Raw genomic sequence first — 21,416 nt, forward strand, 5'->3', positions numbered from 1 at the left:
TACTTATAGAAGTATAATAAAAAAAGCAAGCGTTAAAGTTTGTCCCTTAGTTTGATCCTCTAATTTCCTTACCAACAAAAAGATGGTAATACCAACTGCACAGTTATATTGGGAACTTTGCTGGCACACAACATGTGGTCAGCAAATACTATCAATTATTAAGTAACACCATCAATGTTAAAAATTTCATACAAACACCTTAGTAGAAATTCTATGCTCTTTTTCAATATTTGAAATTTATCTTTAGCACACAATAAAAAAAGACTAAAAATTTTTATATTTTTTCAAAATATTTATTTGGGAGGCAGAGTTACCGACAGAGAGAGGGAGGGAGAGACAGAGGTCTTCCATCTGCTGATTCTGGCCACACTGGCCAGAGCTGCACTGATCCAAAGCCAGGAGCCAGGAGCTTCTTCTAGGTTTACCACATGGGTGCAGGGGCCCAAGCATTTGGGCCATCTTCCACTGCTTTCCCAGGCCATTAGCAGGGAGCTGGTTCAGAACAGGGGCAGCCAGGACTAGAACTGGTGCCAATATGGGATACCAGTACCACACATGGAGGCCTAACCTGCACTACAGCACCAGCCCCAAAGGACTTAATTTTTAAAGTCATTCAGATTTATATACATGATATTCCCTGTAGGGTAAATAAACACATACAAGCTTACCTACATGTAAGCAATAAAAACCTGGAAAGAGTGAGCCATTATTCAGTTAACTGTATTTCTGGGTGATAGCATTACTGGCATACTTTGTGTTCTTATACTTAGCTTTCCAAAATTTCTTTGATGTACCTGCTTTTACATTGCTAATTAAGGGAAACATTTACAAAAGAAAAATATAATTTTAATAATTTATATTATAATAAAATCCGTTGAGAATGCCTAAGGAGAACAACTGCCTTTCTAAATTGCTGGCTTACAGGGGCAGACATTGTGACAAAATGCTTAGGCTACTGCTTGGCACACCTGCATCCTGTATGCCAGTGTAAGTTCAAGTGCTGCCTGCTCTCCAGCTTCCTGCCAATGTGTCTGGGAAGGATGGCTCAAGTGCCTGGGGACCTGATACTGACAAGGGAGACCTGATTGGAATTCCAGGATTGAGGCTCTGGCCTGGTCTAGCCCTGGTATTACAGGCATCTGGGGAGAGAACCAGTAAACACAATTTCTGTGTGTATGTGTGTGTGTGTGTGTGCGTGTGTGTTTTGCTCTGCCTTTCAAGTAGATGTAAAAATAAAGTTTTTTAAGCTGCTGGTTTACAGTCTTGGCTTCTACATACCACAAAGTTAGTAATAAGCACTAAACAATCAATGAACCTCATGTACCAAATAGCAATCTCTAATAGCAATCAACATTTGACCAATTTTCTTGTTTATAAACCATTATATTATGGTAAAGTAATGCCAATCATGACATTTTAAATAATTCTTATCTTTATACTGGTCTAAATGTGTGGTAATTCATAAAACAAGACTACAAATACCCTACATTTTAAGTATGCAAACCCCTCTGCGATGTAATATTGATGGACTGCCCAGGACAATGTTCTCTTAACATTCTACCTCTTAAGTATGGGATAACCTAGTGAAACTGCAGCTAACAAAACTCATGGGAAGGGGCTGGCACTGTGGCATAGCAGGTAAAACCACGGCCTGCAGTGCCGGCTCCCATATGGGCGCTGGTTCGAGTTCTGGCTGCTCTGCTTCCGATCAAGTTCTCTGCTATGGCCTCGTAAAGCAGTAGAAAATGATCCAAGTTGTTGGGACCCTGCACCCGTGTGGGAAGACCCGAAGGAAGCTCCTGGCTCCTGGCTTCCGATCGGCACAGCTCTGGCTGTTGCAGCCAACTGGGGGTGAACCAGCGGATGGAAGACCTCTCTCTCTGCCTCTCCTTCTCTCTCTGTGTAACTCTGCCTTTCAAATAAATAAATTGTTTTTAAAAAATGCAGGGTAAGTGACATTAGCAAAAGTTGTTAAGAGGGGTGGGCATTTGGTTTGGTGGTTAAGTTGCCTCTAGGGACACTCCCATCCCAGAGAGTACTTGGGTTCAAGTATCAGCTCTGTCCCAATTCCAGCTTCCTACTAATGTGCACTCTGGAAGGCAACAGATGGTTCAAGTAGTTGTGCCCCTGTCATCCACCTGGGAGATCAGGAGCTCCTGGCTCCTAAGTTTCAACCTGGCACAATCTTGGCTGTTGCAGGCATTTTGGGGAGTGAACCAGCTGATAGGAGATTTATCTGTCTCTGTCAAACAAATAAAATATGGGAAAAAAGAAAAAAGTATTAGAGCTTCCATTTTCAAACTCTTAAGAGTACCACCCTGACCCATGTCATAAAAGGCCCATATGGAGGGGCCAACGTTATGGCCTCTGCCTGCAATGCCAGCATCCCATGTGGGCACAGGTTCAGGTCCTGGCTGCTCCATTTCTTATCCAACTCCCTGCTGATGCTCCTAAGAAGGCAGCAGAGGATGGCCCAAGTCCTTGGGCCCCTGCACCCACATAGGAGTTCACCCTCCAATGGCCGCCGCACCGCACTGATCTGATGGCAGGAGCCAGGCACTTATCCTGGTCTCCCATGGGGTGCAGGGCCCAAGCACTTGGGCCATCCTCCACTGCACTCCCTGGCCACAGCAGAGAGCTGGCCTGGAAGAGGGGCAACCGGGACAGAATCTGGCACCCCGACCGGGACTAGAACCTGGTGTGCCGGCGCCGCAAGGTGGAGGATTAGCCTAGTGAGCCCTGGCGCCGGCCAATCCATTGGGTTTTGAGATGGTTTTTCATGTAGCAACAGAACAAAACTTCATAATGCAGCCTTTTACCTTCCTACTATTACCATACCATTATTATTATTATTTTTTTTTTTGACAGGCAGAGTGGACAGTGAAAGAGAGAGACAGCGAGAAAGGTCTTCCTTTGCCGTTGGTTCACCCTCCAATGGCCGCCACGGCAGGCGCACTGCGGCCGGCGCACCTTGCTGATCCAAAGTCAGGAGCCAGGTGCTTCTCCTGGTTTCCCATGTGGGTGCAGGGCCCAAGCACTTGGCCATTCTCCACTGCACTCCCTGGCCACAGCAAAGAGCTGGCCTGGAAGAGAGGCAACTGGGACAGAATCCAACGCCCTGACCAGGACTAGAACCCGGAGTGCCGGCGCCACTAGGCGGAGGATTAGCTTATTGAGCCGCGGCGCCGGCCACCATACCATTATCTTATGCCCTATCTCCACGAAAAAACTGACTGTAATTGAGTCTAAATCAAAAATCTGTCTTAAATGTCAAGTCAGGTTGCAGGTATTGAATTACATTACTATATGATAAATTTGTAGCATGAAGGCAAGAGTATGAACACAAAATACAAATTATTTCAACACTCAAGAATCTTCCAGAAATACAGTTAATTCCATTATTTACTCATACTCTGTATATCCTTTTGTTTTAAAAATTCTACTTATAGAGAATTTTTCTATTTTTTTTTTTTAAGATTTATTTTATTTATCTGAAAGAGTTACACAGAGAGAGGAAAGGGAAGGAAAAGAGAAGGGGGAGGGGGGAGAGGCCGGTCCTCCATCCACTGGTTCACTCCCCAGATGACCAAAACAGCCGGAGCTGTGGTGATCTGAAGCCAGGAGATAGGAACTTCTTCCAGGTCTCCCACGTGTGTGCAGGGGCCCAAGGACTTGGGCCATTTTCTACTGCTATCCCAGGCTATAGCAGAGAGCTGGATCAGAAGCGGAGCAGCCGGACTCAACCAGTGCCCATATGGGATGCTTCAGGCCAGGGCTTTAACAAGCTGCACCACAGCACCGGCCCTGAATTTTTTTTTTCCTTAATGGAAGTATTTTAGTGTCTTATTCCTAGTGAACATGGACAAAGGAGGTAAGGAGTGGTCAAATGCTGGAAGTGCTTCATAAGCACAGATTCTCTTGGACCTTTAAAAAACAATCTCTTGGGTTTTAGCTGACATATATTTAACACACAAAAATATAAGTTTTTAACAACAGGAAGATGGAAAAAATCTTTTCTCTGAGAAAAAAGGACTGTTTATAAAGGACACTTCAGAAAGATAACCTGTTGTCCTTAAAGTGAATTTAATCTGTAGGTATCACATTTCAATCTTCATTCAGTAACTGAAAACCATTTTCTGATTCTGCAAAATGAGAAACATGTGATAACTAGCCTTTAAAAGTTCAAAACCTGTCATCTTTAAAGTTATTGGTGAAAGATGATCTTAAAATCAGGTGTTCAGCTTAGCCTAACCACTAGAGTCACAGAGAAATGTATTTGGGAACAGGAAAAACCAGCTCTGACAACTTAACCTCATGCCAGACGAGACAAGGTAAAAATTAAGCACCAGTCAACTCTCAAATTATGAAATAATTTTATCCCCCTCAACCTTTTGGGGCTCATCTTAACAATTAGCAACTATATTAAAGACAGAATTTCTGTAATAATGGATTTGTGAGAAGATAAATTATTTCATTATACTGAAATTCTGCTTTGATGAATTCAAGGATTCTTAGTGGGAACTCAAGATCTTATTAATTTTAAACTGTAATCATTCTAATATGATCAGTTGTTCAGTTATTTAACAGTTAAAAAGACTCATTAACTTTACGGGGCTGGTGCTGTGGCACAATGGGTTAAAGTCCCCGCTGCTCCACTTTCAATCCAGCTCTCCGCTATGGCCAAGGACAGCAGTAGAATATGGCCCAAATTCCTGGGTCCCTTCACCCAAGTGGGAGACCTGGAAGAAGCTCCTGGCTTCAGATCAGCTCAGCTCTGGCCGTAGCGGTCATTTAGGGAGTGAACCAGTGGATGGAAGACCTTCCTTTCTCTCTCTCTTTGGCTCTACCTCTATAACTCTTTCAAATAAATAACAAAAATGAGGTCTAATATAAGCCTGTGCATTTCACTTCCCCATTTCCCATTGCTCTTTATTACTGGCACTTAATTATTTGTATTAACAGAAGAATGTATCACCAAAGATAATCTAAATATCATTTATTTGGCTCCTCCATTCCACAGCACAGAGCACAACTTTCCAACTGAATACAGAAGATCTTCCAGGTCAAGCTTTCATCTCCTATTCAATTTATGTTTCAATTAGGGGGACCAAATTTTCATTTTTCTAAAAACAAACCATGGTATCATGACGCTGCAGTTTCTTTTTCAAGTCCTACACATTCTTCCCATCTTAGTTCACGCATCACTTCCTGCAAAATTTTCCAAGATTAAGCAACTCTCCTGAATGCTCATCCTACTATATGAAAACACACGTACATAACAACACTGGTTGTTTATACATGAGCCTGATGACAACACTCTGAGTTGTAAAGGACAGAAGCTCTATCAAAACTCATTCTAGTAATGTGAAGATCTAAAATCTAGTAGCCAGGTTAAGAGCAATTATCAAAAAACGCTTTCATATTATTTCTTAAATTTGCACAATAAAACTATTTTCCTAAAACAGTATTAAAATGGGACAATTTTTGAACACACACTAGATGTTCTCTGTGTGCCGTAGATACCGAGTGGACTAAAAATTGTCTACATGTAAGTCATGGATGTTGTTTTTGGTCCAAGTTGACAATCTGACACTTTAATGTAGAACCTAGGAGTTCAGGAGTGTCTTTGTGGTTTAACTGGGAAAATAAGCCAACATGGCAGAAAAAAGAAATCATTTGTACTCAAGAACTCTTATCCAATGAGTCATCTGACCCAGCAGGAAACTGAAGAAAGCAACCCCAAGACTATGCACACACTGACCCTGCTTACATCTTTGATAGAATTTAAGGTAAGAGTTGTAAAAAAAAAAAAAAAAAAAAATTCTTACCTAGAAAACGTGGGTTAGAGAATTATATATGTTCTTGGTGCAGGAAGCAGTCAGCACTCGGGAGGACATTACTGGTGGAGGAAGTTTCAAGCATTTGAACAGAATTGTTGGATATAAACACCTGGACTCGAGCTTTCAATTCCAAGTGTTTGTGCTCAGTAAAAAACTCACGCTATTCATGTGCCCCAATGTTGGCTGCTTCACACCCTAACCTCATCTAACCTTATCTTCACCTCAACTCTAGGAACTAACTATTCCTGAGGAAACCTGGAGAGGTTAAGTAACTATGCTGAAAATCAAATATCAGACCTCGATCTTCAGACTCCAGTGCTACTGTCTCATGCACCCCTCTTTCACTAAATGCTGTACAGCTGTTAAATGAAACACTGACCTCATTTCCGAAACAAAACTGGTACTTCACGAAAAAACCCTAGTTACACTAGGTGCCAACCTCCTTTCCAAGAGAATGCGCTTTGATTTTTTTTGCAATTTAAATTTCAGTTTTAACCCGACCTCTTCGTATAAAGGCAGATGGAAAATAATAAAAAATCAAGGAACAGTCTTACCAAGCCTTACTAAATTCAATTTTACTTGGCACATTTACTATTAACGAAGAGTGCCGAACAGTGGGCAAGAGAAGTCTTCCGGTGGATGAATACTGACTTCTAGAAGCACGCAGAGCCAAATATTAAGGAAAGTATCTGCCGATGTGTGTACACACGCATCGCCACTACGCAGTTTCACCCAAAGCAGGGAGCAGTCTACTACTACTCGCGCCTGCCATTTTTTTTTTTTTTTTTTTTACTTCTTCCGCCAACAGGTCCGCTGTGGGTACAAGTCACCACCTCGTTCAACCTGAGGGAAACGCGACTTCCCACGGCACAAGCAGCACTCCCCAAGTGTCGCTCCGTGCAAGCACTGCGGCTATGAGCACGGAAGCTGGGGCGGGGTGGGGGGGGGGGGAGGCACAAAGTCGCTTCGATTCGATTCGAGACTGGGTGGGCCGAGCCCTGACCGCCTTTCAAGGCGTACTCACCCAATCAATCACCTCACTCAGGACACCCCCGGTTCGCAGGGCCCCCGCAGCCCCCTGCTGACCCCCAGTCGAAGGCCGTCCAGGCCGAAGTCGCGCTCAGGCCCCTTCCCCGCCACCCGTCCGAAACGAAGACGCACAATCTGCCCCTTCACCCGTCACAAACTAGCGCACGGGACGAAAAGCAGTAGGCAGAGGAGCCCCGCGCCAGACGCCCTTCGGCCCCAGGGAACCCGACCCCGCTCCTCCGCCCCAGCTTGCGAGAGCGCGGCCCCCGCGGCCCCAGGCCTGCGCCTCATTTCTTCCCCTCCCCCACCGGCGGCCTTGCCTCCAACCAGCTCCCCCGGAGGGTGAAGCCCGAGCCCCGCAATTTATTACCCCTGCTCCGGAGCCGGCGCTGAACAGGGCGCGTCGCGCTCACAGCGACCCCACTGCCTCTCTCCGACTCGCACTTCGAGTCCGCTGACTGAGGAAGAGCAGTCAACAGCGAAGCACAATGGCGCCCGGCCCTCTCCCGGATCCGGCGCAGAACCAGCCGCCACCGTTAAGTGCCCCTCCCTTCCCCTCCCCGACTTCGCGGACTCCCTCGGCTTCTCGCGAGAGTGGTGGCGCTGCGGGAACCCGAGAGCTGCGGGCGGGCTCGACGTACCCCACCGCGGGGTGGTGCTCTGACTGCGGCAACCGTTGACGGGCTGCCCCCCGGGAGGCAGCGAGGCGCCACTGGTAAGCGGCTGCGATCTGGTCGGCCGGCTTGCTGGCGGCGGGGCCGGCGAGTGTGCGGGCGCCGGGAGCGGGGCTCCGGAGGCCCGGCCCGGCTTGGCCGTCCTTGCCCAGCCGGCGAGGGGGCTCTGAGGCAGCCTGGTTGCTGTCAGGTGCGGATCCTCGCCCACAGGCTCCGGCCTCTCGGACACACCTGCAGGGCCCAGTGTTCAAAATATTACCCGGCCCTTTTTTACCTTTTTCTTTCTTTTTTTTTCTTTTTCTTTTTGGCGCTTAATAAGTGGCGCAGTGAGTGTAGAATTGAATCAAGCACTGCCTTTCCCGACCTCCCCGCCCGCCCTATTGGGTTTGCCTGCAAATCCTCCCCTTCAAGGGTAGCAGCCTTGTGGTAATGAGGTCTTGGTGGGAGGGTACTTTTTACAAATCATGTCTTTGGGAATCGTGTTGGTAACCTTGCGATAAAAATTCACGTATTCAAAAAGAGGGGTAAATGACCAGATGAATGTTAGACGGAACTTTACAAAAACTAAATGTGGTGAACTAAGATGGTAACGAGTACTATTAATGAGGAATAGGTTAGAGGAAATGGACACATTTATGTGGGTTTGGAATAATGTGTCAGTTCTTTAAAGCTCAGCTGTGGAAACTTGGAACATACTGAAGACACTTGATTTTTTAAGTGACCTATCCTGTTAAAAACCAGCCCACTGGGTCCAGGTAATTCCAGAAAGTGAAGTGTGAGGTTTACTTGTATTTGCCGTTTGATCGGAAAGGAATGGAGTAGCAGTCACTGTTATCCCAATTTTACTGTGCCTTGTAGACTAACACACTACCCGAGCTTCACTATGATAAATTGTAAAATGCTGTAAAATTTAAAGGTTAAAAGTTAGATCGTTATTTAAAGTTGATACACAAGTGCCAGTCTACACTGTGGGGAATCAAATGAAGATTAAGCTTCGTTAATGGGATAAAGTGAGCCTGGACTACTTGGGAGAACATTACTTTTTTCCTTTAAAGAAAAATACTTTTTCTAGTGTATTTGAGTGACCCTATGGGATTATTGTTATGTGTGTGTGTGTGTGTGTGTGTGTGTGTCCGTCCTGAAGAACCAAAACTGCACAGGTTCAAATCCAACCCTGTCTCTTACTACTTTTATTATCTTGAGCAATTCCTTAACCTGCTTACCCTATGCCGCTTGTGTGAATTGACTTAATAATAGTACCATAAGATTTTTGAAGGGATTAAATAAATAATGCATTTGTTCCTGGAACATTAATAAGCATTCCATAATTGTTAGTATCACATTCCATGTCTAAACCACCACTAATGTTGTCTCTTTCTGGGGTTTGGTATTACATAGGTGCCTTCAGTCTCTTCTCAAATTTATTTTACACTAAGGGGAATGACTGCACCATTCTCCTGAGCTATGGTAGTCAGACCTGATAGCAGTAACTTCTCTCCAGAACCCCCAAACCAGTCATAGTACAGTTTAGCAGATTATGGCTTCATCTCAGCCAGCAGTGACAATAGTATCAAAGGTGAGTGTGGCATTTGTTTTATATGCAAAACAGAACTTCTAGATGTTAGTTTCTTATTGATGTTAGTAAATAAAGACTACTGATAAATGTTTTTATTCTTTCTTTTAAATGCCCACACCTATTGTCATCTCTTTAGGTTATTTTTTTTTTTTTAAATTGTATTTGAAAGGCAGAGCAACAGAGAGCAAGAGAATGAGAGACAGAGATCATCCATCTGCTGATTCACTCCCCAAATAGCTTCAACAGTCTGGACTGAGCCAGGCCAAAGCCAGGAGCCCGGAACTCTATCCTGGTCTCCCACAGGAATGGCATGGGCACATGTACTTGAGCCATCTTCTGCTGCCTCCCCAGGCACATTGGCAGGAAGCCGAATCAGAAGCTGAGTGGCTGGGACCTGAACTGGTGATTTCCTCCAATTGTCTGATACAGGATGTCTGCATTGGAAGAGACAGCTTAATTCACTGGGTCACAACACCAGACCCTGTCTTTATTCTTTTATAATGACTAATTCTGTTTTTTTTTTTTTAATGTATTCTCTCTGATGTGGTTTTCAAAGTAGTTTTTATTATCAAAAAATAATTATTGAGAGGCAGGCATTGTGGCCTACTGGGTTAAGCCACAGTCTATGATGCCAGCATTCCATGTGAACGCCAATTCAAGTCCCAGCTGCTACACTTCTGATACAGCTTCTTGCAAATGCGTCTTGAAAAGCAACAGAAAATGGCCCAAGTGCTTGGACCCTTGCCACCACGTGAGGGACCCAGATGGAATTCCAGGCTTCAGCTCCTGCCATAGTGGCCATTTGGGGAGTGAATCTGCAGATGGAAGATGTGTGTGTGTGTGTGTGTGTGTGTGTGTCTATGTCTATGTCTGTTCCTCCCTCTCTCTCTCTCTCTCTCTAACTCTTTCAAATAAATAAGAAAATCTTTTTTGAAAATAATAATTGTTCAGATTTTGCTATAAAAGAGACATTTTGCTGAAATTATGGATACAGATGCATACAATAGTTACTATGTTTTCTGAGTTATGAATAAAGACAAAATTATTTGGGAAGAAAGTATTTGAAATCAAAACTGTTTCAAACAATCCTAGTCTCCATGGTTGCCTTTTATTCAGAGTCCCCCACTTAACCATCCTCTGTTAAACTTTTTATCCTTTATAACTGATTCTGACATTTCTTTCTGTGTCTAAACATCTTTGTTCACCTCTTGCCTATATCACTCACATTAGTTTCCATTTCTGAACACAGCTTCTCTAGTCTACTATTTTTAACTTTTCTCCTTATGCTTTATAAACTTGCCCACCATTTATCCATGATTCTATAGCTCTTTACTCTCGTTCGTTTCTTCATCCTCTTGATTGCATAGAGTTCTCTTTCAGATAATGAATTTCTTTTTTTCTTAAGATTTATTTATTTTATTCGAAAGGCAGAGTTACGAGAGGCAGAGGCAGAAGCAGAGAGAGAGACAGAGATAGAGAGAGAGGTCTTCCATCGACTGATTCACAGAGAGAGAGAGAGAGACAGAGAGAGAGAGAGAGAGAGGTCTTCCATCCACTGATTCACTCTCCAAATGGCCGCAATGGCCAGAGCTGCACCAATCCAAAGCCAGGAGCCAGGAGCTTCTTCCGGGTCTCCCACATGGGTGCAGGGGCCCAAGGGCTTGAGCCATCTTCTTTTGCTTTCCCAGGCCATAAAAGAGAGCTGGATTGGAAGAGGAGCAACCGGGACTCGAACTGGAGCCCATACAGGATGCTGGCACTTCAGGCCAGGGCTTTAACCCACTGTGCCACAGTGCCGGCCCCAAGATAATGAATTTCAAAGTTCCTGTTTTCCCCCTTTTTTATCATCCTACAACCCAACTTTCTAATTAACTTCTCTATGGCAAAAGCCATTAGGTACATATTCTTTACTTTGCATAAATGGTGTGATGTTGAAGAGATGTGGTTATATTAGCATTTTGCAAATCCTATCATTTCCAATTGCAGATTATTCCTTAAACCTTGGAAAACTAGGAAGTAATAACCATGATGAGACAGGAGAGTTTATAAGGTGAGGTCCTTGAGTCACAAACAAGGATGCTGGTTTATTCTCAATTGGGAAACCTACTAATCCATAGAGAACAGAACCTGGTGTTACTTTAGATTGAGGACCTTGACTTCTAAGAAATATGTTACTTAAAAGCCCTTTGCTTTAGGCCGGTGCCGCAGCTCACTAGGCTAATCCTCCGCCTGCGGCGCCGGCACACCGGCTTCTAGTCCCAGTCAGGGCGCCAGATTCTGTCCTGGTTGCCCCTCTTCCAGTCCAGCTCTCTGCTGTGGCCAGGGAGTGCAGTGGAGGATGGCCCAAGTCCTTGGGCCCTGCACCTGCATGGGAAACCGGGGGAGGCACCTGGCTCCTGGCTTCGGATCAGCACGATGTGCCAGCCTCAGTGCACTGGCCACAGCAGCCACTGGAGGGTGAACCAATGGCAAAAGGAAGACCTTGCTCTCTGTCTCTCTCTCTCTCACTGTCCACTCTGCCTGTCAAAAAAAAAAAAAAAAAAAAAAAAAAAAAAAAAAAAAAAGTTCTTTGCTTTAAATCTTTGACAAAAAAATAACTTTCAGGTCAAAAATATTATAACAGTCACTTAGTGCTTTTATAAATTGTTCCCCATATCAAGTTTTATTGAAAGGTACTAAATTTAATAGATGAGCATCCAAAACATTCTGTTGGTTGGTTTCTCATGGATTACTAGCAAAAGACTTTGAATACCCAAAGCAAATAGTTAAAAGTATATAGAAGTACATAGGGGCCGGCACTGTGGCACAGGGGGTTAAAGCCTTGCCTGTGGCGCCGGCATCCCATATGGGCTCCAGGTTCTAGTCCCGGCTGCTCCTCTTCCGATCCAGCTCTCTGCTATGGCCTGGGATAGCAGTAGAAGATGGCCCAAGTCCTTGGGCCCCTGCACCCATGTGGGAGACCCAGAAGAAGTTCCTGGTTCCTGGCTTCGGATCGGCGCAGCTCCTGCCGTTTCGGTTATCTGGGGCGTGAACCAGTGGATGGAAGACCTCTCTCTCTCTGTCTCTATCTCTCTTTGTAACTCTGTCTTTCAAATAAATAAAATAAATCTTAAAAAAAAAAAGAATTCGCCTTTAAAAGAAAAACACATAAAGAGACAACCATCTTGAAATCCGGTCTGAGAAACCTCTCTTAGACTTAAACTTACAGTCTAGATCTCACTACTTCTAAGATCTTCTCTGCTCATGGTTGCTCCAAAACATCTAACCTAGCCGGGAACAGTTCTCAATCATGGGATGCTTGAAACCCATTTCTGAAGCACCTTTCACACAGCGTGAAACCCAGGAAATGCTTAATACAGACAGAGGTCTTCTACTATTGGTAAAAATAGGAATTGAAAAACTAAAGTACTTAGGCCAAATCTGCTTCACCACCCATTACTGTAAATAAGTACTTTTATTGGAATATAGTCATGTGCATTAGTGTATGTATTATCTATGCAGGAGTGTTCTCCAATAGTATATAATATATTATCTGTGTATCTATCAACATATTGATTGAAGGAATTGGCTCATTCAGTTATGGGAGCTGACAAGTTTGAAATTTATGTGACAGACTGACAAACTAGACTCAACTAAGAGTTGAATCTACATTTTAAAAAAATTACTTATGTAGGGGCTGGCACTGTGGCACAGCAGGTTGAAGCCCTGGCCTGCAGCGCCTGTATCCCATTTGGGCGTCCGTTTGAGTCCCAGCTGCTCCACTTCCAATCCAGCTCCCTGCTTTCCTGGGAAAGCAGTAGAGGACGGCCCAAGTCCTTGGGCGCCTGCACCAATGTGGGAGACCTGGAAGAAGTTTCTGGCTTCTGGCCCAGCTCTAGCTGTTGCTGGCATTTGGGAATGAACCAGAAGATAGAGGATATCTCTGTCTCACTGTCCCTCTGTCTTACAAAATAAGTAAATTAAACAAACATAAAAGAGGTGGTAGGAGCGGGAGGAGGGGATAGAGTGGAAGAAATATGTACAACATCTCCACAGCAATGCCTGGATTGGTATTGATTGGGTTACTGGATAGTCTAGCACCTTATGGGGTTCCAGCACTGCAGGCAGCAGCTTTACCCACTATGCCACAGTGCTGGCCCTGATCATACAACTATCTTACTATAGTCCTTTTCTTGTCCCTTTTTCCTCATTTTATTTTTTCTCTCCTTTAATTTTTCTCTTAAATTTGGCTCTCTTTGTGTATTGGTCCACAAATATCTTTTGCAACTAATGTTGCAAATGACCATGTATAGCTCCTCTTTTTTATCGGCATGGTTACACAATAGTAAAATAATTGAGTATGTATCATATGTATGTAAGCAGACATATAGATACAGTTGTTTTTACCATTTATTTTATAAAACAGGATCAAATTTAAATATATACCTTCACCTTTTTTTAAAAAGACTTATTTTTTTTTTTTTATTTTAGAACTAAAGTTACAGAGAGAGGGAGAGAGAGAAAGGTCTTCTATCTGCTGGTTCACTGCTGGAAGCCAGGAGCCAGAAGCCTGGAGCCTCTTCTGGGTTTCCCATTCGGGTGCAGGGGCCCAAGCACTTGGGCCATCTTCTATTGTTTTCCCAGGCCATAGCAGAGAGCTGGATTAGAAGAGGAGCAGCCAGAACTTAAGCCAGCCCCCGTCTTCATCTTTTTTTTACTTGATAGTACCTCTTCTCTGAATCCTGATTTTTTTTTTTAAGATTTATTTATTTATTTGAAAGGCAGAGTTACAGAGAGAGAGGGGGACAGAAATAAAGGTCTTTCATCCACTGGTTTACTCCCTAAATGGCTGCAACAGCTGGAGGTGGGCTGATCTGAAGCCAGGAGCTAGGAGCTTCCTCCGGGTCTCCCACTCAGATGCAGAGGCCCAAGGACTTGGGCCATTTTCCACTGCTTTCCCAGCCCATAGCAGAGAACTGGATTGGAAGTGGAGCAGCTGGACTCAAACTGGAGCCCATATGGGATGCCAGCACTGCAGGAGGAGCTTTATTGGCATGATATGTCAGTGCCAACCCCCCTGAATCCTGATTTTTAAAATTGTTTATCTTTTCTTTTGAAATTATAATAGACATTACCATTCTACTACCTTCACAGTGCTTTTTCAGCTCTGTTGCCTTGGCAGTTTGTGTGTTTTGCTGTAAAAAGGTTTATATGATAAAGTCTGTGATTTCTTTTGTAACTTTTGAGTTTCCAGTTTAGCTTAAAAAGTGCTACCTTATCCCTGGATTGTATCACGTAGTATGCTACATTTTCAGATTTCTTTACTAACCTCAATTAATCTCTTATGTTTTTAAAAAAATCTCATTTAAAAAATTTCATTTTTGTATATGGAATAAAAAAATACAGCCAAATTTTATTTTTTTTCTCAATATAGAACCAGGTGTGCCAGTAACATGGGTACTTTCTCATTTCTTAAGACTATTTTGCATTTCTGTCACCTACTGATTCAACCAAAAGGAATGATAATTACTGTTTCCTCCAGAATCACCCAATATGTGTAACTGGTTTTGTTTTACACAGTGCATGTTATTCTACCAGCCTGCCTAGAAATGATATTTATTTTACCTACTATTCTAATTCCACTTTCTCAGCAGTTTGCTAAAAACACTAATATATACTTTAGTTATTTAAAAATTTTACATCTATTTTTATATATAATTTTTCAAAGCCTATCTATATACCCACAGGCATCCTACTTAATTATTTCTTAAATAACCCTGTTTCCTAACCTAGAGTCCAATTTAACATTCTTTCATGGTAAGAACTTTTTTTTTTTTTTTTTTTTTTAATTTTTGACAGGCAGAGTGGACAGTGAGAGAGAGACAGAGAGAGAAAGGTCTTCCTTAGCCGTTGGTTCACCCTCCAATGGCCGCCGCTGCAGCCGGCGCACCGCGCTGATCCGATGGCAGGAGCCAGGATCCAGGTGCTTTTCCTGGTCTCCCATGGGGTGCAGGGCCCAAGCACCTGGGCCATCCTCCACTGCACTCCCTGGCCATAGCAGAGAGCTGGCCTGGAAGAGGGGCAACCGGGACAGAATCCGGCGCCCCAACCGGGACTAGAACCCGGTGTGCCAGCGCCGCAAGGTGGAGGATTAGCCTATTGAGCCATGGCGCCGGCTCGGTAAGAACTTTAAATTGGACTCTAGGTTAAACTGGACTCTAGGTTAAATGGTAAAAACTCCTGTTTTTTTTTTTTTTTTTTTTTTTTTTTTTTTTTTAAGGATTTTATTTATTGTATTTGAAAGAGAGTTACAGATAGAGAACAAGAGGCAGAGAGAGTGAGAGAGATCTTCCATCCTCTGATTCACTCCACAGATGGCTGCAATGGCCGGAGCTGGGCTGATCCAAAGCTAGGAGCTGGGAGCTTTTTCCAGGTCTCCTATGTGAGTGTAGAGGCCCAAGTACTTGGACCATCCTCCACTGCTTTCCCAGGAGCATTAGCAGGGAACTATATCGGAAGTGGAGCAGTCAAGACTTGAACCAGTGCCCATATGGGATGCCGGAGCAACTTCACCCGCTATGCCACAGCCCTGGTTCCTTGCTTTGTTTCAGAGATGTTATTTGAAAGGCAGGGCATCAGAAAAAGAAGAGAGATCTTCCATTCTCTGGTTTGCTGCCCAAATGCCCACAACAGCCAGGGATCAGTCAGGCTGAAGCCAGGAGCCCAGAATGCCACTTGGTTCTCCAACATACAGGCAGGGACCCAAGCGCTTGGAGCCATCCTCCACTGCCTTCCCAAGTACAGTAACAGGAAGCTGGACTGGAATTAGAACAGCTGGACTTGAACTGGTACTCTGATAGGAGATGCCACCATTGCAAGCAGTGGCTTAACCCACTGCACCATAGCTCTGGCCCTGAGCTATAAACTGTCTTGACAACAAATGTGCCTTTTGTACTATGGACAATATACTGATAGAAAAAAATCTTGCTTTTTTTTTTCTATAATATCATCCCATAATGGTAAGAGAATAGTGACATACCTTAAATGTTTAGTTTATATTTAATGTTTATAATTCTTAGATTTAGCATAGCATGGTGGTGGTAGTTGTTGATTTTTTTGTGGTTTGAATATTGTTCTCTTAAAAGCTGATAACTATGTACTTTTTTTTTTTTTTCCAGGCAGAGTTAGACAGTGTGAAAGAGAGACAGAGAGTTATAGACAGTGAGAGAGAGACAGAGAGAAAGGTCTTCCTTCTGTTGGTTCACCCTCCTAATGGCCGCTACAGCCGGCGCTGTGCCAATCCGAAGCCAGGAGCCGGGTACTTCCTCATGGTCTCCCATGTGGGTGCAGGGGCCCAAGTACTTGGGCCATCCTCCACTGCCCTCCCAGGCCACAGCAGAGAGCTGGACTGGAAGAGGAGCAACCAGGACTAGTACCCAGCACCCCAACCAGGACTAGAACCTGGGGTGCCAGTGCCGAGACAGAGGATTAGCCAGGCGAGCCATGGTGCCAGCTGATAACTATGTACTGTTAAAAATTATATTTTAACTTAGTAGGAGATACTCACTTTTTTTCATTTGTTCATAGAGAGTAAATTTTGACTAAATTTGTGCAAGAGAAATTTTGTTGGGAAAAAATTTTCTTGGGAAAGTAATTATTTTATTGTTTTCAAGTCCATTTACTAAGGTATTTTTCTGGGCTTATGTTCATCTCAAATAGTTACTTGAATGGAAAAGTTTGAGTATATGTTTGCATACTAGAATCCTACGATATCAATGAAAATATAAAAATAAATTTTGATGAATATGTAATTCCCTCTTTTGACAATTAACAATTTTGTAAGTATACTGGTACCACTTTTTTGCTAGGCTTTACTTTCTTAGGTTAACTATTTTCCTGGTACAAAATTATTTTTATTACTGATAACAGTACAAATTGCTAGAGTAGTTGTGAAATAAAATTATTTTTGTGAAGTTGTGTTTCAGGATTTTAATGGTATTTATCAATAATTCTTAATCTCAATAAATTAGACATCAATTTTATTACAGAATTAAAATATTAATCAGGCAATGAAAATTTGTTTCTAGAAGGTTTTGGAAAGGAGTTTTTCAGTTATGTTTTAATAATCTTCTTAATAATGTCCAGAAATAAAAACAGGTAGTGTTTAGTCTTATCTATGGTCGAAAGAAAGTTTCATAGAAACAGTAAGCAACTAGTTTCTTTATTAAAAGAAAAATGTATAGAAAGAACTAAAAGTACTACATGCTTCTAAATGAAACAAAGTAGGAGAAAATTAACTCTCAGACCCTGAATAGAACATTTATTCCTTATTTAGAAAAACTTTTGTTTTCTTGCTGTCAGAAGCTAGCAAGAAATTTGTGTTTTGTTTAAGTAAAATTGGCACAAATAATTTTTATATTCTTTATTCAGAAAAGGAATGCAGGATGGAATAATTAATAATATAATTATATTTATTAGTAACTTAATAGGTGGATGAAGAAAGAATATGGCTTTTTTTTTTTAAGATTTATTTTTATTTACTTGAAAGGCAGACTTACAGAGAGAGGAAGAGATAGAGATCTTCCACCCACTGGTTCACTCCCCATATGGCCACAATGGCTGGGGCTAGGCTGGGCCAAAGCTAGAAGCCAGAAGCTTCTTCCAGGTCCCCTACATGGGTGCAGGTCCCCAAATACCTGGGCCATTTTCCACTGCTTTCCCAGGCACATGCTAAGAAAGCATGTCCCTCCCTTATGCCACAATGCCAAGAGAAAATTTTTTAAATATTTATTTACCTGAGAGGCAGAGTAACAGACAGAGAGAAGAGGAGACAGAGAGGTCATCCATTCTCTGGTTCACTCCCCAAATAACCGTAATGGCTGGAGCTGGGCTGATCTGAAGCCAAGAGTTAGGAGCTTCTTCTGTGTCTCCCTCATGCGTTCAGGGGCCCAAGCACTTGGACCATCTTCTAGTGCTTTCCCAGGTCATCAGCAGGGAGCTGGATAGGAAGTAAAGCAACTGGGACTCACACCAGCACCCATATGGGATGCTGGCACCAAAGGCAGATGCTTAACCTACTATGCTACAGTGCTGGCCTCAACCAAATGTTTTTAAGGAAAGTAGAATATAAACTAGAATGAGGGGCCAGTGCTATGGCTTAGCAAGTAAAGCTCCTCCTGCAGTGCTGGCATCCCATATGGGTGCCAGTTTGAGTTCCAGCTTCTCCATTTCTGATCCAGCTCTCTGCTATGGCCTGGGAAAGCAGTAGAGGATGACCCAAGTGCCCTGCACCTTCATGGGAGACCCAGAAGAAGCTCCTGGCTTCTGGTTTCAGAAAGGCCCAGCTCCGGCCGTTATGGCCATCTAGGGAGTGAACCAGTGGATAGAAGACCTCTCTCTCTCTCTCTCTCTCTCTCTCTGCCTCTCTGTAACTCTGCCTTTCAAATAAATAAATAAATAAATAAATAAATAAAATTTTTTTAAAAAAAAGCTAGAATGAAGGACCAGTGCTGTGGTATAGTGGGTTAGGCCACTGCCACAGCACCGGCATTCCATATGGGTGCCAGTTCAATTCTTGGCTGCTCCACTTCCAATCCAGCTCCCTGCTAATTGCCTGGGAAAGCAGCTGAAGATAGCCACATGGGAGACCCAAAGAAATGCCTGGTCCTGGCTTTAGTCTAGCCCAGCTGGCCATTGCAGCCATTTGAGGAGTGAACCAGTGGACGGAAGATCTCTCTCTGTAACTTTGCCTTTCAAATAAAAAATAAATCTTTAAAAAAAAAACATAGAATGAAATTTTTAAAAAGTTTTAACTGACACTTACAAATTGTACATATTAATGGGGTACCATGTAATTTCAATACATGTATATATTCTATAACGTCCAATCAGTATAAACATCTGTATCTCCCCATTTAACATTTCTTTATGGTGGAAATATTTAAAATCTTTTCTTGTGTTTTTGTATGAGAAATACACAGTGTATTATCATTATCTATAATCACCCTACTGTGCACTAGAACACCAGAATTTCTTACTCATCTTTAGGTTATTATAAAACTTATTACCCATTAATTAACCTTTCTTCCTCCTCCCTTGAACCCCTGCTCTCCCTAGCCTCTGCTGATCATCATTATACTTTCAACTGCTATAAGATCAATTTTAGAACTTTCAAACACAGATATATGTATTTAAAAACACATGTAAATTTCTAAATACTAGTTAGAGACTATTTCTCATTTTCCTGAACTTTTTTTTAAAGTTTTATTTATTTATTTGAAAGGCAGAGTTACAGAGAGACTGAAGAAAAGAGAAGAGAGACCTTCCATCCTCTGGTTCACTCCCGAGATGGTCACAATGACCAGAGCTGAGCTGATCCGAAGCCAGGAGCCAGGAGCTTCTTCCTGGTCTCCAATGCAGGTATAGGGGCCAAAGGACTTGGGCCATCTTCTACTGCTTTCCCAGGCCACAGCAGAGAACTGGATCATAAGTGGAGCAGCTGGGTCCCAAACCAGCACCCATTTGGGATGCTGGTACTGCAGGCAGTGGCTTTGCCTGCTGCATACAGTGCTGGCCCGTTTCCCTGAACTTTTAAAAAATTATTTTGAATTTATCACCTCATGAATTCTTATAGATAATAAGTAAATTACCTTCATGTCAAAAATTAATGATGTAGGTCCTCATGATTCTCAACCCTCAAGAATGAAGCCATATATCCCCATTTTTAAAATTTTTTTAAATGTTAGAATAGGTTTTTACCACTTATAGAAATTAGTGGAATGAAGAAAATTTTAAAAGAACAGATTCTATTTGTGTGTTTGACTGAATATACAGTTTTAGTACTGGAAAATACATGTATGAATTTTGTTTTATAATAAATGTGTCTTTTAGTTTAGTGGCTAGTGACTCTGGCATTAAATACAAGTTTGACTTACAGAATACTTTAAGATACAGTTTTTGATTGCCATTGATTAGAAATATTCTTCGTTTTAAATTTTTATTTATTTTATTGGAAAGAGACAGCAAGGGAAATAGAGCTCCCACACACTACTACCTTACACCCCAGATGTCTACAAGGGGCTGAAGCCGGGCATTGCTGGGAGCCAAGAACTCAATCCAAGTCTCCCACATGGATGACAGTGACCCAAGTACTTGAGCTGTCACTTACTGCCAGCAGGAAGCTAGAATGGAGAGCAAAGTTAGGACTGGAAGCCAAGTGGCTTAACTGCTAGGCCAAAATCATAGGGGTTTTTACTTGTTTTGTTTTGTTTTTTGATACCAAGTATCATTCTACTGAAGGCATCAAAATGAAGTTTTGTAACATTTTTCCAGCTTCATGGAAGACTTCGGATGATGGCCCAAGTATTTAGGTTCCTACCACCCACATGATCTCTTTCTCTCTCTCTCTCCCAAATAAATGAATAGGGGCTAGCACTGTGGTGTAGTGGGTAAAACCACCTGGGTGCTGGTTCGAGTCCTGGCTACTCCACTTCTGATCCAGTTCTCTGTTATGGCCTGGGAAGGCAGTAGCAGATGGCCCAAGTCCTTGGGCCCCTGCGCCCACGTGGGAAACCAGAAGAAGCTCCTGGCTTCTGGCTCCTGGCTTAGGATCATCGGAGCTGTGGTCATTGCGGCCATCTCAGGAATGAACCAGCAGATGGAAGACTGTTTCTCTTTCTCTGTAACTCTGCCTTTAATAAATAAGTAAATCTTTTAAAAAATGAGTAAATTTTAGACACCTGTTGTAAAAATCTCGTTTAAACTGTTAAGTTGAAGATCTAGTTTGTATTCTAAATATCACCAAAATAACCATTCTCACAGATTAAACTTTTCAGATTCATTGTTGCTTTTTTGCCCCTTTCTTCTTGGTGGAGTTGTACAGTATTTTTTAAATCTTACATTGAAGATACCACACACATACTTTTCAGAATGTATTCATAACACTTCCTAGACTTCTTTCAAATTATCATAGATATTAAAAATAATATTTCTAATAGCCCTGGCTGTTGTAGCCATTTGAGAGTGAACCATTGGATAGAAGTTTTCTCTCTCTCTCATTCTCTCTTTCTCTCTTTTCCTCTCTGTCCCTCTCTCTCTTATGCTCTGCCTTTCAAATAAATAAATAAATCTTTAAAAAAGGAAACATGTAATGCTGGAACAGGTGGAAATTGACATACAAAGAATGATGTTGGATCCTTACGTCATCTGAAAAGTTCACTAAAATAGATCAAAGACCTATGTGTAAGCACTAAAGCTATAAAATTCTTTGAAGAAAATATATAAAATCTTGACCTTGGATTCAGCCTTTACTTTTTCCTT

General features: G+C 42.5%; 2 protein-coding genes across 28 annotated transcripts in view; one reads left to right on the forward strand and one right to left on the reverse strand.

The window, feature by feature from the left end:
- Positions 1–7,379, reverse strand: part of MARCHF7 (membrane associated ring-CH-type finger 7) — a 50,740-nt gene extending 43,361 nt beyond the window's left edge. For 9 of the 14 annotated variants that reach the window (XR_011387287.1, XR_011387286.1, XR_517060.4 and 6 more), the window contains exon 1: positions 7,240–7,379. The gene's annotated coding sequence lies outside the window, so the exon portion shown is untranslated. Of the gene's footprint in view, positions 1–5,828; positions 5,900–7,239 lie in introns of all 14 variants that reach the window. The other 5 variants (XR_011387285.1, XM_070070825.1, XM_070070824.1 and 2 more) reach the window with 1 other exon arrangement.
- A 57-nt stretch (positions 7,380–7,436) lies between these two features.
- The window catches only part of BAZ2B (bromodomain adjacent to zinc finger domain 2B), a 456,715-nt gene continuing 442,735 nt past the window's right edge, over positions 7,437–21,416 (forward strand). For 9 of the 14 annotated variants that reach the window (XM_051849455.2, XM_070070793.1, XM_070070788.1 and 6 more), the window contains exon 1: positions 7,446–7,584. The gene's annotated coding sequence lies outside the window, so the exon portion shown is untranslated. Of the gene's footprint in view, positions 7,585–21,416 lie in introns of all 14 variants that reach the window. The other 5 variants (XM_070070785.1, XM_070070790.1, XM_070070796.1 and 2 more) reach the window with 1 other exon arrangement.

The sequence above is a fragment of the Oryctolagus cuniculus genome, chromosome 3 (genome assembly GCF_964237555.1).
Source record: "Oryctolagus cuniculus chromosome 3, mOryCun1.1, whole genome shotgun sequence".
In the NCBI taxonomy this organism is placed as follows: Eukaryota; Metazoa; Chordata; class Mammalia; order Lagomorpha; family Leporidae; genus Oryctolagus; species Oryctolagus cuniculus.